The following is a 15,067-nucleotide window of genomic DNA, read 5'->3' on the forward strand; positions in this document are numbered from 1 at the left end:
TTAGTCAAAGGCAAATGAAGGAAGCATGAATATTGATAGTCCTAGCGTGCAGTCTATAGATTCATGTCTGTGTACACAGAAAACTTAAATGTAGTTTTGGTTGGTTTATTTTCTCAAGATTAATCTGTGATCCTTACTCACTCACAACTCGCACTGAAGCCAATGGGACCCTGCTTGAGTAAAGGACTTCAAGATTTGGTTCAATAATAATTCTTGACATTTACAAAGCACTTCCATCTCAAAACACTACCATAGCTACAGAATTTTCACAAAAGCTCAACACCCACAATCGGGCCAGGTTTTCAAGCGATCTCAGCTTCCATTTAGGAATGTTAATGAAAGCCACCTTTTCAAAAGAAACACTGAGCTCTTGAAAACCTGGCCCTTTATGTCTATATCTATATGTAAATCTCTTCACCCACCACTGTAATGCATCCACCTCTGAGGTAGAACACAGTAGGTGGCTAAAAGAACATGGCAGCAGTGCTAAACAGTTTAGGGCAGGAAGTGTCAGAGAATGCCATAGAGCACTGAAACAACCAGGAGAGTTAAGTAGTCAGGATGTAACAGGGCACAAAATACTGTTACCATTGACTTCAGTGAGACCAGGATGAGGCTCCCAGATTGGAATTTACCTAAGACATCTGCAATCTCATGGGTAGTGCCATAGCCAACATGGACAGGACCTCAGTTTTCCCAACCCCTGAGCAGCAGTTCCAAGAGCATAATGACCATTAGAACTTCAATGGGAGACTGGTTTAATTCTAATTCACAGTCAGGGAGAGACACCTACTAAATCAAATGCCTCATTCTCTTTCTGTAGCATCCAAAACCAGACCAGACCTGACCCTGCATAGCTCATAGGAGCTGGCAACATTGTGGCCTGGGGTGGTATCTCTGAGACACTTTAGGGTACTCGTTAAGGCCTGCTTGCGATTTTGTTTATTGATGCACTGTAGGTGGGAAATCTCAGCCCTGAAACTACATATATATGCGCAATCTGCTGAATATTTTTCAGACACAAATGAAATTTATTCTAATCATGGAACTCTAGTTCTCTTATTTTAATTAGAAAGTGTGCTAAATAGCCTTCTCCTTGGGCAATTCCCAGTGAACAAGTCAGAGTTCTGATCACTGGAGTTTTGTGATAATGAGACTTTTAGTTTGACTTACAAAAGCATTACCTTTACATAGCTAGGATTTTAGCTTCACAGACCCTGAGAATTACCGCCCAGGCATCTACCTTGTCAAGGGGCTTAATTCACAGTTCTGGGCTCTGTTTATTATTTTGGGAATGTTCCGTCTGTTGTTTATGGATCGCTCAGATTATCAGTGTTATAAATCATGGAACACTGTTGTAACCAGTGGGTGAGTGGAGATTGAAACAGGAGAGGGAAATCTCACCACACCAGCCAATGAGGGGGATCTATGGGAAGCATTAAGCCAGGGAAAAGAAGGGGAACTCCCAGCCTGTGCTACTTTAACTCCTGGGTAAAACAACTGCAAACATTCTGACTGCTTGTGCTGAGTTTCCACTCTATCCATCTGGAAATGTCCTCTAGCCAAACGCTTTTCAACTGAGAGGAAAGGTGCATTCCTGTTTTTCTTCCCAAATGTTCCTATTTATGGATTTCAAGTACAGGTAAGTGTCCATTTACTTAACATTGCATACTACTACAGTGCAAGTCCAATTTTCCAACTGCCATTTAACCAAACCCCAGGATAAACCAAAGTCAGTTATGTCCTTTTACTCTTACAAAGCTTCAGGTTCCAGTTCCATGGAGCATCTAAGCTCCCAGGGCTGAAGCTCTATTCCTGGAAAGTATAGGACCTCCACTGGACTTTACTGTCACGATTCGCTCCTGAAAAAGCTAAGTTCCACTGCTCCTGGAGCTGCAGAACTGAAGCTTTTCATTATCAGAACCTGTGATCTATAATGTTTTCTAGGTCTGCTTAGATCATTTGAAAAATCAAGGTTTAAACTTGACAGCTGAGATTTTCAAAGCCACACGAAGGATTTGGAGGCCCAGTTTCCATCAGCATCCACACCTCTCAGGTGTCTTTGAAAGTCTCAGACTAACTAACAAAAGTGCAAACATGTTGCGTTGTCAGTAAAGCAAAATAAGTAGCTGAATTTTCAAAACATCTCAGTGTGTTGGCTGTGGTGATCTTATGAAAATCGAGGCCTGTATTTATGTTAGGATTGGTCAAAAAATTTCTATTGAAATTGTTTTCAATGGAAGTTTGGGTTTTTGACTAAAGGAAATAATTCGTTTGACAAATGAAAAATGTCTGCTTACCAAGAAAAATGTTGTGTTTTCACTAAAAAACAAATAAACCAAACCAAGAATGTTTCCTTTTTTTTTTTTTTTTTTTTGATGATGAAAACTCCAAATTTTCTATGGGAAAAAAAAAACCTTTCCTTTTCTAATTAGCTTGAATGTAGGGGCCTAAATGAGAGTTGAGCTCTTTTGAAAACATGGCCTCCGTTGTGGGTGCTGAGTGTTTGAAAGTCTGGCTCTGAGGATTTTTTTTTTTTTAAATTGGGCCCCACATGATGTTTCTGTTGCTATTTTTAGAGAAATAGCTAGTAACTGGAGCTGCTCAAATGGTTTGCCATGGAACCTGAAATTTGCCCGTTTGCAGATTTATTGCAAATGTGAAACTCAGATTAAATAAATGTAGAGATTGCCAAGGTCCATGAACATTTGAGCAAACTTGGACCCAGTCTGCAGTGAATCTCGCATGATTTGTGGATGTGCATTGGTAGCATACAGTTCTACTGATTCTTACACTTAGGGCTAAGCTCTGTTTGCTGCAGTGGTTTCTGTAGCTGTTAATGTTTTGTCTCCATTTATTAAGTGGAGACAACGACGCACTCACACTGGAGGAAAGAACCCTCCAATGAGAAGAAATACGTGAAGTTTGGTGCATTCATAATAAATATAGATATTATTTGGCAAACTTGCTAAACAAATTATTTCCTTTCAGGCTCCCTGCAATGTGTGGTTGGCAAGTCTTCCTCCCTGCTGCTCTGCCACCTGCTTTCCCTACTGCCACAGCTAGTCACATCCTCTGTCTCAGCGCTCCGCTGTTCAGATTACAGCCCTGTGTGAAGCTTCCTAGACTTCAGACTGCACATATGTGGCAGTTGCAATAGCTGCTATTGCATGTGGTTTAAATTCAACGGAACAAAAGTATATTTCAAAATGTATTGTGTGAGCCATGGGAATATTTCCCTCTGAATTGGAAACACACTTTAAGGTATCAATGATCTTCACTGTCTTGTAATGGGAATCCATTTTCCCAACCACACTGATGATTTCATGTGTCTATTTATCTTCCCTGGGTGTGCTGCCCCAGTGAATGAGATGGAGGCAGGTTAAGTAGCTAACATACTAGACACATTATAGGTGAATTTATATGGAACCTTTCATCTTTAAGGAAATCAAAGAACTCCCTATCTTTCTGTATCTATATTACTAGTATCTGTTTCCTGTAGTGCCCACAATATGTTAGGTGCTTTCCAGACTTAAAGGCACGGTCCTTGCCCGAACAGTATGTATGTATATAAATATACATGTGTATGTGAAACACATTGAATTTAAAAATATGAGCCACTACTGCTTCAGCTAAAAACAGTCCCATTAACTTGATACCAGTATCCTGCTCAAACTTCTTACATGAGGAAACATTCAGGCCAAATGCATCTTTGCCCCCTCCCCCGGTGGCTGCACACATAAGAGGATTATGAGCATGTATATATTATAGATGGAGCTGATTAAGGTGAAGGCTGCTTGTCACATTCCATATTAAGAACCCATTTTCCATTGCTTATAATTTTGCCAAACTTTAACCATTTGCCTGAAATTTTCTATGCTATATCTACTTCGGGCTGAATTATTTTATTTTTTTAAGTTTCACAAAATATGGTTCAGCCATTTCCAAAACTAAGGTGAGAGAAAAGTATGTTGTTTTGCTACTGTTAAAAATATTCCTATGGCCTCTTTTGTTGAGATGCTTTAGCACCTCCATATTTTGGAGCAGGGATTTGAAATTTGGCAGGGGTACCTTTTGTGGTAAGGATACGCCTTTTGTTATTCCTGGGGGGGGGGGGAGAATTGGCCAAGTTATGAGCCTTTGAAAAAATATAATTTCACACATGCTCAGTAGAAAGTTGTTAGAATTTGGAAGCTAAATTCTCCAAAGATTCTGTCTACACTGAGCATGCTCCTGCCCAGGGTTGCAGGGGCTGAGCTGGACTTTCCCTGCAATTGCCGCTCTCAGACGCTGTGTGTTGCTGTGGTGTTAGGCACCAGAGAACAGTGAGACTGTCTCACCAGTGCTTGCCTCTCAGTGTCCCTGCTGGCTTCCAGGAGGAAGCAGCCTGACTCTCATGTAGAGGGGCCAAGAGCCAGACTTTGTGGGAAGGGGCAGAGGAGGGAGTAGATAGGGACAAGATAGCTGGGACTAGGACCTGGCCCTTGGGGCAGAAACTGGGACTGGCTGGGAAAGGAGTCTAGGAACCAGGAGGGGATGGAGGAGAGAGACTGGGACTGAGAGCAGACAGGGATTGGGAGTTGAGGGTAGGGGAGGAGAGAGGGAGACCTGGGACAAAGCATTTGCCATGGGGAGGGGGAGCACAAGAGAGGTAAGAAACCATCTGGCTGGGTTTCAATAGTGTTCAGTAAATATGTAAGTCATGAGGCCTAACACTGAACAATGAGGATAAAACAAAATCTTGACTGACTGCCCATTCAGTGATCACCAGCATTATGTGTTCTAAATGATGCAGGGGAAAAGAAGTATGTAATCTTAATGAGTATGCACAAGGGGACAAAATTAAGTTTGCATAGGCAACCTTCATTCTGTATTTGGGGTCTGATTCAGCAGGTCCCTGTTTCCTTTCCACAGCTGGGTAAGGGTTTGAAGGACTGGGTCTTTTATGTGAGGTGGTGTTTTTTATTGTGTAAAGAAATTTATCTACACTCATTCTCTAAAAAACAACTGCAGGCTGTTTTGCTGTGCTGGCATACACCAATATCTGAGCAAACAGGTCCTTGGACTCTTTGAAATATCCCCTCTAGTCTTCTCTCATTGATTTTTCTCACCTTCCCTTGCTAGCACAGCCCTGTGTTGTAACCGGTTTGATGCACCTGAGTTGTTCTGGAGGATAACTGGCCTGGAAGAAGTTGCACTCATTCTAATCCTCAAGACTTCTGCGGCAATCACTGCCAATTTTCACTTTCTCTCTCATTTCACGTGTGCTTCCTTTCTCTTTTTTTTCCCCTTTTCTACTGAAATAAACAATTCAGCTCAAATATGTCTTTAATAAAAGTAAAATGGGTCAGGAGCCAATTGAAAGCCCAGGAAAGTGAATTCCTCTTTATTCATTAAAAAAGCAGAGCATGGACACTGGAAGTGCAAACTCCCCCATACTGCACCACTCACATGTTCCATCCTTCATCTACAAGGATTCCTTTGTCTCTCTTCTGGGGCATTCAACAAAGGGGCCAATTGGTGCCAACTGGGCTGGTTTTCTGATGCAGACACTTATCCATTAGACACTAGATTTGCAACCGATGCGATTATTCCACACTAGACACCTATTTAATATTTTTAGGTAATCTTGATGCCTTCCCCAAAACTTGTGTCATTGGCATTGCACTAGACTACTACCTCAGACCTTGCAGTCAAATATAGAAATACCCATGGATGTATTGGTGCATCTTTCTAAAAACATCTCTAGGGGTTGTCTTAGTGTTCCATGGGTGAAAAGTTAAAACTGTGATATCCATCATATCTCCTTTCAGTTCTAAGCATTCTGCGTGCACAGACCTTGTGTAAACCCTTAAGATGGGAACACACACACATCTGTTCAGGATTTACCCTGGCCCTGATGCTGCCCTCCCTGAGTCACCCTTGGCCCATGGAGCAGACTCCAACAGCCAAGCCTCTAAGGGCAGAAGCCTTTTATGTTCTTATTTTTCCCCATTTTATTCATTCGCAGTCACTACTGTTGCCATTTGATACTTGCAGCCAAGCGCGTCCATCTTCATTATTCAGGCTGTTTGTGACTGAATAGACCAGTAGACAAAGCTTATGTACATAAATGCTGCAGCTCACTAGGCAAGGCACAACATTTGAGGTTTAATAACTAAGTGCCTTCAGGCATTTTCCAGCTTTTGCAAACACCATTCCCCCCTGGGTTGGAAGCACTTTAGCAGAGGGCAAATCAGAATCAAGTAGTTTTCCTGAGTGGGTTTTCTAACGAAAATAAAACAATGTGACAGCTGGGTCGATATGGTTGTTAGGCACTTTTGGGAGTGGGTGGTGTCAGTGGGGTTTCCCTTAGAACCCTCTCCCATGTCTCCCTTTATTCTCAGCTGCTCCAGTGGCCGATGTTGGGCATCTCTAATATCCCCTTCAAGGAAGTCTGGAGGAAGCTTCCTGCAGAAACTGCAGGGTCAGTAGAAGGGGATTGTTGATGACAGACAGGGGATGCGCCTTGGCTCTGTGCTCCCCCTCTGTGGTACATTTTAATTCGCTCCCCAGCCATTCTTTTCCATTTTGAACATGTGACCCAGTTCTACAAACCCTTCACCTCACAAGAGTAGTCCGTACCTCACGCAAGTAATCCCACCAAAGTCAATGGGCCATACTCTCAAGGCGTTGCTCAGGTTCTATTCAGGCAAAGCTCTCACTGAGCTTAATGACAGTCAAATCAAGAATCAGGACTTCCAGATTTGGGCCTTAGAAGTCATAGGGAGTAGATATCTATATCTACCTATATCATACTGCTGGAAAGAAGGGAAATATCAGAATTCAATTCCCCAAAATATCCTGTATACCTCTACTAGATTTGTTACTAGCAGCACGCAGCACTGCTTAGCAGCACTAATTGAAGCCACAATGTTTGAGTGAGGAAGCAACAGTGTATTGCTACTGCTGTAGTTCTGAGTGCCTCAGCTGGTATATTCATCTAACTTCATTGCCATCCTATAGAAGGAATACCAAGCTTTTAATCATCTTAGCAAAAGAGTCTAGACTGCGGGTACTTCAGTTCAGTATTTCCTGGCAGGAGCTTAGGATTTCTTGACTAGGGCCCTAAATTAGGTATAATTGTATTGCAACAGGACTAATGTTGATTATTAATGTCCCTGTATTGATGTAGCAGCAGCTTCAATAATTAATGATTAATCTGACTGCCAAGTGCCTTCTGCTGTCAGTCAGTATAGATCAGTCCAAGCTGAACATACTGACAATTATAGGCCCTCTTGGTTTAAATTGTGACAATAGAGTACAGATCTGCGACCAGACTGTATGTTGATTTTATACCAGCTTCATGTTGCTTTTGTACTTCCCAGATTTTAAGGTGTTCCAGGGCCTTGCGTGGTCCCCCAGGATAATTTAGAGCAACTCCAGAGATTCCTTTAATTAATGGCAGCTTCCACTGGGCTGCTCCGCAATGCACTGCCTCTCCTCACCCAAAACATGTCCCTCTTATCTCCTGCCACTTCCCCATTATGCCCCTGCACTGGGGGTTACATAGTAGAGTTCCTGCACTAGGGTTATTCGTCAGACCTCTTTAAAGATGCTTTATGGTTCCAGAGTGGTGTAGAGGCGTCCTGGTGGGAGATGCCAACAGTTCCCCAAGAAACATTTAAGAGGTGTGCATCAGACACTGGTATATGTGGCAAAGGAAGGATGCAATGCTACATATGAAAAGGGCTAGTCAACAACATAATCTAAGAGGCAGGATGGTCAAGTGCATAGGGTTACAGCTTGGGAGTCAGGAGATTCATGCACAACACATACATGACTCAAACCAATGCTGAGCCCCTGGTTTCCATGAGCGCTAAACTCACCCTTGAACACTACCAATATTATCCCAGTTGAGAGAGAGAGAGAGACACAGGAGGGGGTGTCGCTGTGCTAAAATCCAACCTCCTAATCCAGGGATGGGAAATAGGGTCACCCCTAAACACAGGCAGGGTCTCCTGATGCTAGCCCCAACCCTGATTCTAACGGTTCCCAGCAGCTATGCGCCAGCAGCAGCAGAGACTAGTGGTAGAGCTTGCTAGTCCTTTGCTGCCTGTATTTTGCTTCCATGCATTTTACTTAAGATTATCTGGGCCCACAGAGCTCAGCAATAGCTGGGTGAGCTGGCTTTCCTGGTTGTTTCTCCCCAGCTTTACGGAACAGTCTCAGAGAAAGGCTTGTTACCTGTCTGCCAGGGCTCATTTTTACAAATGAATATTGTCATTGCAACATCCTGCTTTCTGGACCTTTCGATGCATCTGCATTGATTGGGCCATGAAAACATTAATCACTGTGAGGGGTGGTTTTCTGGGTCATAGCCAGTGAGTCAGTGAATCTTACGCTCGGTCTGAAAGAAGAAATTTTAAACAGCCAGCCAAAGCATTCAACATCTAAGATCCTGCTGGTTTGTTTTAATTCTATGGCAGCTCCTGCTCAAGGATTTAGTTGTTTGACAAACAGAAATTCAGGTGCTGTTTGACCAGGTAAGAAACATATCCAGCTTTTGGGAGGGTTATTTTAACTTGCAAAGTCCTTGTACTTTTCAGCATGCATGGAATTGTAAATTGTCCTTTGCATTGATATGTTGGTACATTGTGCCTCTAACTTGTTTATGACTTTGCAGCTGCATGAAAAAAGATGGACTTCTCTTGTCAGTAACGTTTTCTCTAAGGGCTTTTCTACACAGGAAAGTGTTACCAGTTATACTGATATAATTATACTGCTATAATCCCCATGGGACACTCTTATTCCACTATAAGAGTTAGTCTTTTGGTATAGCTTAAATCCTTCCTAAGCAACATAAGCTAAGCCCCAAAAAGGCCACTTATACCCGAGTAAGAGTGTCCACACAGTGTGTTATAACTAGTATATCTAAATTGTTTTAAATTCACACCTTAAGTTATACTGAAGAAACTTATCTGTTTAGACAAGGCTTAACTGGTCTGGAAAGGCAGAATACAACTTTTCCTTGTGTTGTAGTCAGTAGCTTTAAGACATTATCATTGTATTAGGAAAAATGTAAATAAACATTTGAGTTTCAGGAACTATACAAAGTTGGAAAATTGTCATTTCAATATGAAATTATGAATTTGGCAAATTGTATATTTACATCCACACACTTGCTGGGCTAGATAATCCTATGTTCTCAGAGTGCTTTACAAAGCTGAGAAAGTATTCTTATTCCTGTGTTAAAGATGGAGAAACTGAGGTCCAGAGAAGGGCTTTGCCTGAGCTCACAGAATAAGTTTTTGGGGAAGACAGGAACAGAATTCAGGGCCTTGATCTTGCAAAACTTAGGCACATTCTTAACTGTAGGCACATTAGTTGTCTAACTGATTTTTTGAGATACCTCTGACTTTAGTGGGAGTACTCATGTGCATAAAACTGAGCAGAGATGTGAGTTTGCAAGATCCGTCCCCATGTCTCCTGGCTATCAATCCCTTCTTCTAAACATTAGAAAATTTGGCCTCTTGCCAGGAACAGGAAAACTACTGAGAATTTTAAGGCAGAAACAAGCTATAAATGTTGCCTTTTTTGGTTTAGGGATTAAGGTGCAGGATCATGCCTCTTCTTCTCCCCAAGCCTGCATTAGGCATCAGGACATAGGTTGGAGCTGACTGGATAGACGTGAGGCTAAAGAGCTCAGCTCTCATTTAGGTAGCTAAATAAGGGGCAGGTTATCAAAAGTGCTCAACCCCAGCAGCTTCCCGTGTGCCATTTAAAGCCAGATTTTACCAAAAGCTCAATAGGTGGAGTGCTGAGCTCTTTCAGAAATCTGCCCAGTAGCAACTGCCTGGTGGGGACACAAAGAAAAGCCGTGGAGCAAAGAGAAGAGTTTTAGGAAAAGTGTTGTGGAAGGACCTTTAGAGAAGTGCGGTAAGAGACAAGAGTTGGGGTTTTCAAAGGTGCTTAGCATTGGCCTAACGCCGATGAGAGTCAATGAGAGTTTTGCCATTGACTTCCCTAGGGGCAGTTAGACCAAAACGGAGGGTGAGATTCTGCGCTCAGCCTCTTACAGCTGCAGCACAGAACATGCAGCCCAGGGAGAGGCAGGACTGAGGTGGCATTAACCCCCCTCTGGGCCATCCCCATTTTGATGTAGCCAGCCCTGGGCACCTGTCTAAGGTACAGCAGCCTCCCCGAGCTGTCCTATATGCTGCCCTGGAGCCCAACCCCTGGCACACCCTTCCTGCCCTCCTATGGCCAGCACAACCCCTAAACCAAGGCCTGCCAGGGGTCCTCAGAGGACAGCCTATGGCCATCTTCCTCAGTTCCTCATGGGCAGGATCCCCTGGGAGAATAACATGAGGTGGAAAGGAGTCCAGGAGAGCTGGCTGTATTTTAAAGAATCCTTATTGAGGTTGCAGGAAAAAACCATCCCGATGTGTAGAAAGAATAGTAAATATGGCAGACGACCAGCTTGGCTAAACAGTGAAATCCTTGCTGATCTTAAAAGCAAAAAAGAAGCTTACAAGAAGTGGAAGATTGGACAAATGACCAGGGAGGAATATAAAAATATTGCTCAGGCATGCAGGAGTGAAATCAGGAAGGCCAAATCACACTTGGAGTTGCAGCTAGCAAGAGATGTTAAGAGTAACAAGAAGGGTTTCTTCAGGTATGTTTGCAAAAAGAAGAAAGTCAAGCAAAGTGTGGGTGGCAACCTAGTGACAGAGGTTGTGGAAAAAGCTAATGTACTCAATGATTTTTTTTGCCTCTGTCTTCACGAACAAGGTCAGCTCCCGGACTGCTGCACTGGGCAGCACAGTATGGGGAGAAGGTGACCAGCCCTCTGTGGAGAAAGAAGTGGTTCGGGACTATTTAGAAAAACTGGATGAGCATAAGTTCATGGGGCCGGATGCGCTGCATCCGAGGGTGCTAAAGGAGTTGGCGGATGTGATTGCAGAGCCATTGGCCATTATATTTGAAAACTCATGGCGATCGGGAGAGGTCCCGGATGACTGGAAAAAGGCTAATGTAGTACCCATCTTTACAAAAGGGAAGGAGGAGGATCCGGGGAACTACAGGGCAGTCAGCCTCACCTCAGTCCCTGGAAAAATCATGGAGCAGGTCCTCAAGGAATCAATTCTGAAGCACTTAGAGGAGAGGAAAGTGATCAGGAACAGTCAGCATGGATTCACCAAGGGCAAGTCATGCCTGACTAACCTAATTGCCTTCTATGAGGAGATAACTGGGTCTGTGGATGAAGGGAAAGCAGTGGATGTGTTATTCCTTGACTTTAGCAAAGCTTTTGATACAGTCTCCCACAGTATTCTTGCCAGCAAGTTAAAGAAGTATGGGCTGGATGAATGGACTATAAGGTGGATAGAAAGCTGGCTAGATTGTCGGGCTCAACGGGTAGTGATCAATGGCTCCATGTGTAGTTGGCAGCTGGTTTCAAGCGGAGTGCCCCAGGGGTCGGTTTTGTTCAATATCTTCATTAATGATCTGGAGGATGGCGTGGACTGCACTCTCAGCAAGTTTGCAGATGACACTAAACTGGGAGGAGTGGTAGATACGCTGGAGGTAGGGATAGGATACAGAGGGAGCTAGACAAATTAGAGGATTGGGCCAAAAGAAACCTGATGAGGTTCAACAAGGACAAGTGCAGAGTCCTGCACTTAGGACGGAAGAATCCCATTCACTGTTACAGACTAGGGACCGAGTGGCTAGGCAGCAGTTCTGCAGAAAAGGACCTAGGGGTTACAGTGGACCAGAAGCTGGATAGGAGTCAACAGAGTGCCCTTGTTGCCAAGAAGGCTAACGGCATTTTGGGCTGTATAAGTAGGGGCATTGCCAGCAGATCGAGGGACGTGATCATTCCCCTTTATTTGACATTGGTGAGGCCTCATCTGGAGTACTGTGTCCAGTTTTGGGCCCCACACTACAAGAAGGATGTGGAAAAATTGGAAAGAGTCCAGCGGAGGGCAACAAAAATGATTAGGGGGCTGGAACACATGAGTTATGAGGAGAGGCTGAGGGAACTGGGATTGTTTAGTGTGCAGAAGAGAAGAATGAGGGGGGATTTGATAGCTGCTTTCAACTACCTGAAAGGGGGTTCCAAAGAGGATGGATCTAGACTGTTCTCAGTGGTACCAGATGACAGAACAAGGAGTAATGGTCTCAAGTTGCAGTGGGGGAGGTTTAGGTTGGATATTAGGAAAAACATTTTCACTAGTAGGGTGGTGAAGCACTGGAATGGGTTATCTAGGGAGGTGGTGGAATCTCCTTCCTTAGAGGTTTTTAAGGTCAGGCTTGACAAAGACCTGGCTGGGATGATTTAGTTGGCATTAGGTCCTGCTTTGAGCAGGGGGTTGGACTAGATGACCTCCCGAGGTCCCTTCCAACCCTGACATTCTATGATTCCTGCACCAGAGGAATTCTCCCCTGGATGGAAGCAGAGCTTTAAGAGCCCCTTTATACCACTCTGGCCCTTTTACCTGGCATAAAGGGCCTGGCATGGGGATGAGAATTAAATGCTCTGGCAAATCCCAGCCATGCCAGATATTGTGTGCAATGGACGATTTTTGCTTTCCACATTTAGTAAATGCTGCTTTGGTAGAAGTTTGCCACACTCTTGATTAATCTCCTAAAATGTTAGCCTCTGGGTACCCTCTACACAAATTCCTGTGCCTAGCTCTGGCATCTGGTATCAGCAGTTCAACAAGCATTAAAAAAAAAAAATAGCCACATTTACTTTTCAAGAGGAATGCAGCTGGAACGTGGTGCAACATATGGCCTTGGGGAGGCACATTTGGTTCATTTAGCACAGCTCTCTGGCCTGTGAATGTTCAACACATTTTAACATTAAAGTCATCAGATTGTTGGCACCATTCCTGCTCTTCTTCTTTTGTGTGAAGTCTACCGTGCAGTAAGGGAGAACGGCGTGGATCCCATACAAGCACCAGCTCAGGGGCTTCCGAAATCCATTCCTGCCCCCCCAAAATCTTAATCTTCTATCAATGGGGATCAGTAGAGGCAATTTGGCTGATGCATCTCAGGAAAGGGGGCAGGTGGCAGGGAGTTCTCCCCATGTTCCCCACCTTGCTCTGACACAGTCCGAGTTGGTGAACTTGCAGGACGCCAGACAAAACCCATTGTTTTCTGTGGGCTGTGGAGGACAGGGCGATTTAAGGTGTATGAGTCCGCAGTGCCCATTTAACTCCACAAATATATCTAAATTCAAGGAGTGTTTGGGAAGGTCAGATTTTTTTACTCCCTTTTTGTTCTGGAGCTGATCTCCCACAAAATGGTCCTAATTCTGCGGGGCACTAAGATGCCTTGATTCCCATTGGGAGGGACGAGGAAGTTCAGGTTGGGCCCTAAGGCCAGGCCTTGCCCAGTCTTCTGCCGCTGATGCCAATAGTAGCTTTCCTATTGAATTCAATGGACACAGGATCACACTCTCGGAGCTCAGCCTGCAGAATGCAGATTTAACTACACCAAAGCGAGCATTTACCTTTTCCCTCCATCATGAACCGTTCATTTTAGCTTGGCTTGGAGGAGAGCAAGCAATTGCTATCAGTATCTCTTTTTAAAAAAAGACATCAGTCTCACTCAGCAAACGTAGAGTTCATTTAGCCTGGTTAAAACTATTCTCTGTTACATTCCGCTGCAATCGCTGAAAGCTGAAGAGTTCATCAACAGTTTAATTCTCCAGGTCTCTGGCTCACAGGATTTGGGGAGAGGAATAAGCAGGTACTTTTTATTTAAACACCAAAAGCATGTCAGAAAAGATTAAGCAATTGCTTTGTGAATTGCTACAGAGGAAAGCACACATGGATGCAAGTGTCAACTGGGTTGATGCTGTTTGCCACTTCAGTAAATGAACAATGGCACCAATCTTTGCCCTGAATTTGCTGTGGTCAAAACCTAGCTACTGGAGCACTGAGGAGTGCAGTCTCATGTGCCTCTCCACTCCAAATGGAGAAACAAGGAAGCACAGAAGAAATGTGACTTGGGGATAGGAGATGTATGAACAGCCCTTGGCTAGCACAGGTCTGAGCATTCCCCATAGCTTGCTGTGAAGAAACACGAGAGACTTTTAGCTTAGGCTCCAATAATAAGGTGTTCAGGAGGAGAAGTGACCATGACCCGAAACCCTCTATCCAATGGCCAATGGACTTGGGAGACATTTTAGAGCCAGATCCTAATTTGGTGTTTCAGGCCCATCTGCATTAGTATAATTCCAGGTTCTCTGAACTCATTGTTGCCAAGACATGATAAACCAGACTAAAAGATATAAGATAGTGGGTGTTCTTTGTTGAACAATTAAAAGGCAGTCAGTCCTGTTTATTTCACATGCTACAGTAATGTCTGTGGTAGTGCTTAGATGGCAGGAAGGAGAGATTTGTATGGTGTTCGATATTTTTCTACTTTGAAAGAGAGTATCAGTGAGTGAGTTTTGTGATCTTTGTTCCATAAGTTAGTGGAGAGGTTCTAGATATGTCACTGAAATCGCTGTCACGATTTTCACCCTTTGAAAAGACCCAGCAGAGAATGAGCATGGAGAATGCATTATCTTCACACCACTAGCTGTGGTTTCTACAGTACAGGGTTGAGTCATATCCGCAGGGCATTGTAATTTGTCCTGCTGTTTTCTATTCAGTGAATAAACAGGGGGTTTCAGCCTCCAGAGTTGTTAACCCGGCACCTTCCATGAAAACTACTTATTTTCAAAAGTGAGTTCAGCCAGTGTTCCTAATGATGAAATTCCACTATCTGGAATTTTAAGAAATATGGAATGTCCCTACATTGCCTATTATCCTCTGCAGCAGCTATTTGATTTCCACTTTCCAATTTCTTTTCTTAAAAATGATTGAAACAAACAAACAGACACAGCGAGAGTCTTCCAGTCTCTATATAAAATTCAGTGCCCCCAAACTTCATTAAAGTTGGCCAGTGGTGCCTCATGGTCTTTGGGGACAGTGGATAAACTAAATCCTCTGAAAACCAGGAAATGAAGCAAAGTGTTTTGACATATTCTTTCAAAAGCAAAAAAAAAAAAAAAAAGAAAAGAAAAGAGCAA

General features: G+C 43.6%; 1 long non-coding RNA gene across 4 annotated transcripts in view; it reads left to right on the forward strand.

The window, feature by feature from the left end:
- The first annotated feature begins 1,485 nt into the window (after positions 1-1,485).
- LOC112058688 (uncharacterized) overlaps positions 1,486-15,067 on the forward strand; it is an 84,038-nt gene continuing 70,456 nt past the window's right edge. For 3 of the 4 annotated variants that reach the window (XR_010593852.1, XR_010593855.1, XR_010593854.1), the window contains exon 1: positions 8,378-8,525. This is a non-coding gene — a long non-coding RNA (uncharacterized LOC112058688). Of the gene's footprint in view, positions 1,643-8,377; positions 8,526-15,067 lie in introns of those variants that run through there. The other variant, XR_010593853.1, reaches the window with a different exon arrangement.

The sequence above is a fragment of the Chrysemys picta genome, chromosome 19 (assembly GCF_011386835.1).
Source record: "Chrysemys picta bellii isolate R12L10 chromosome 19, ASM1138683v2, whole genome shotgun sequence".
NCBI classification, from domain to species: Eukaryota; Metazoa; Chordata; order Testudines; family Emydidae; genus Chrysemys; species Chrysemys picta.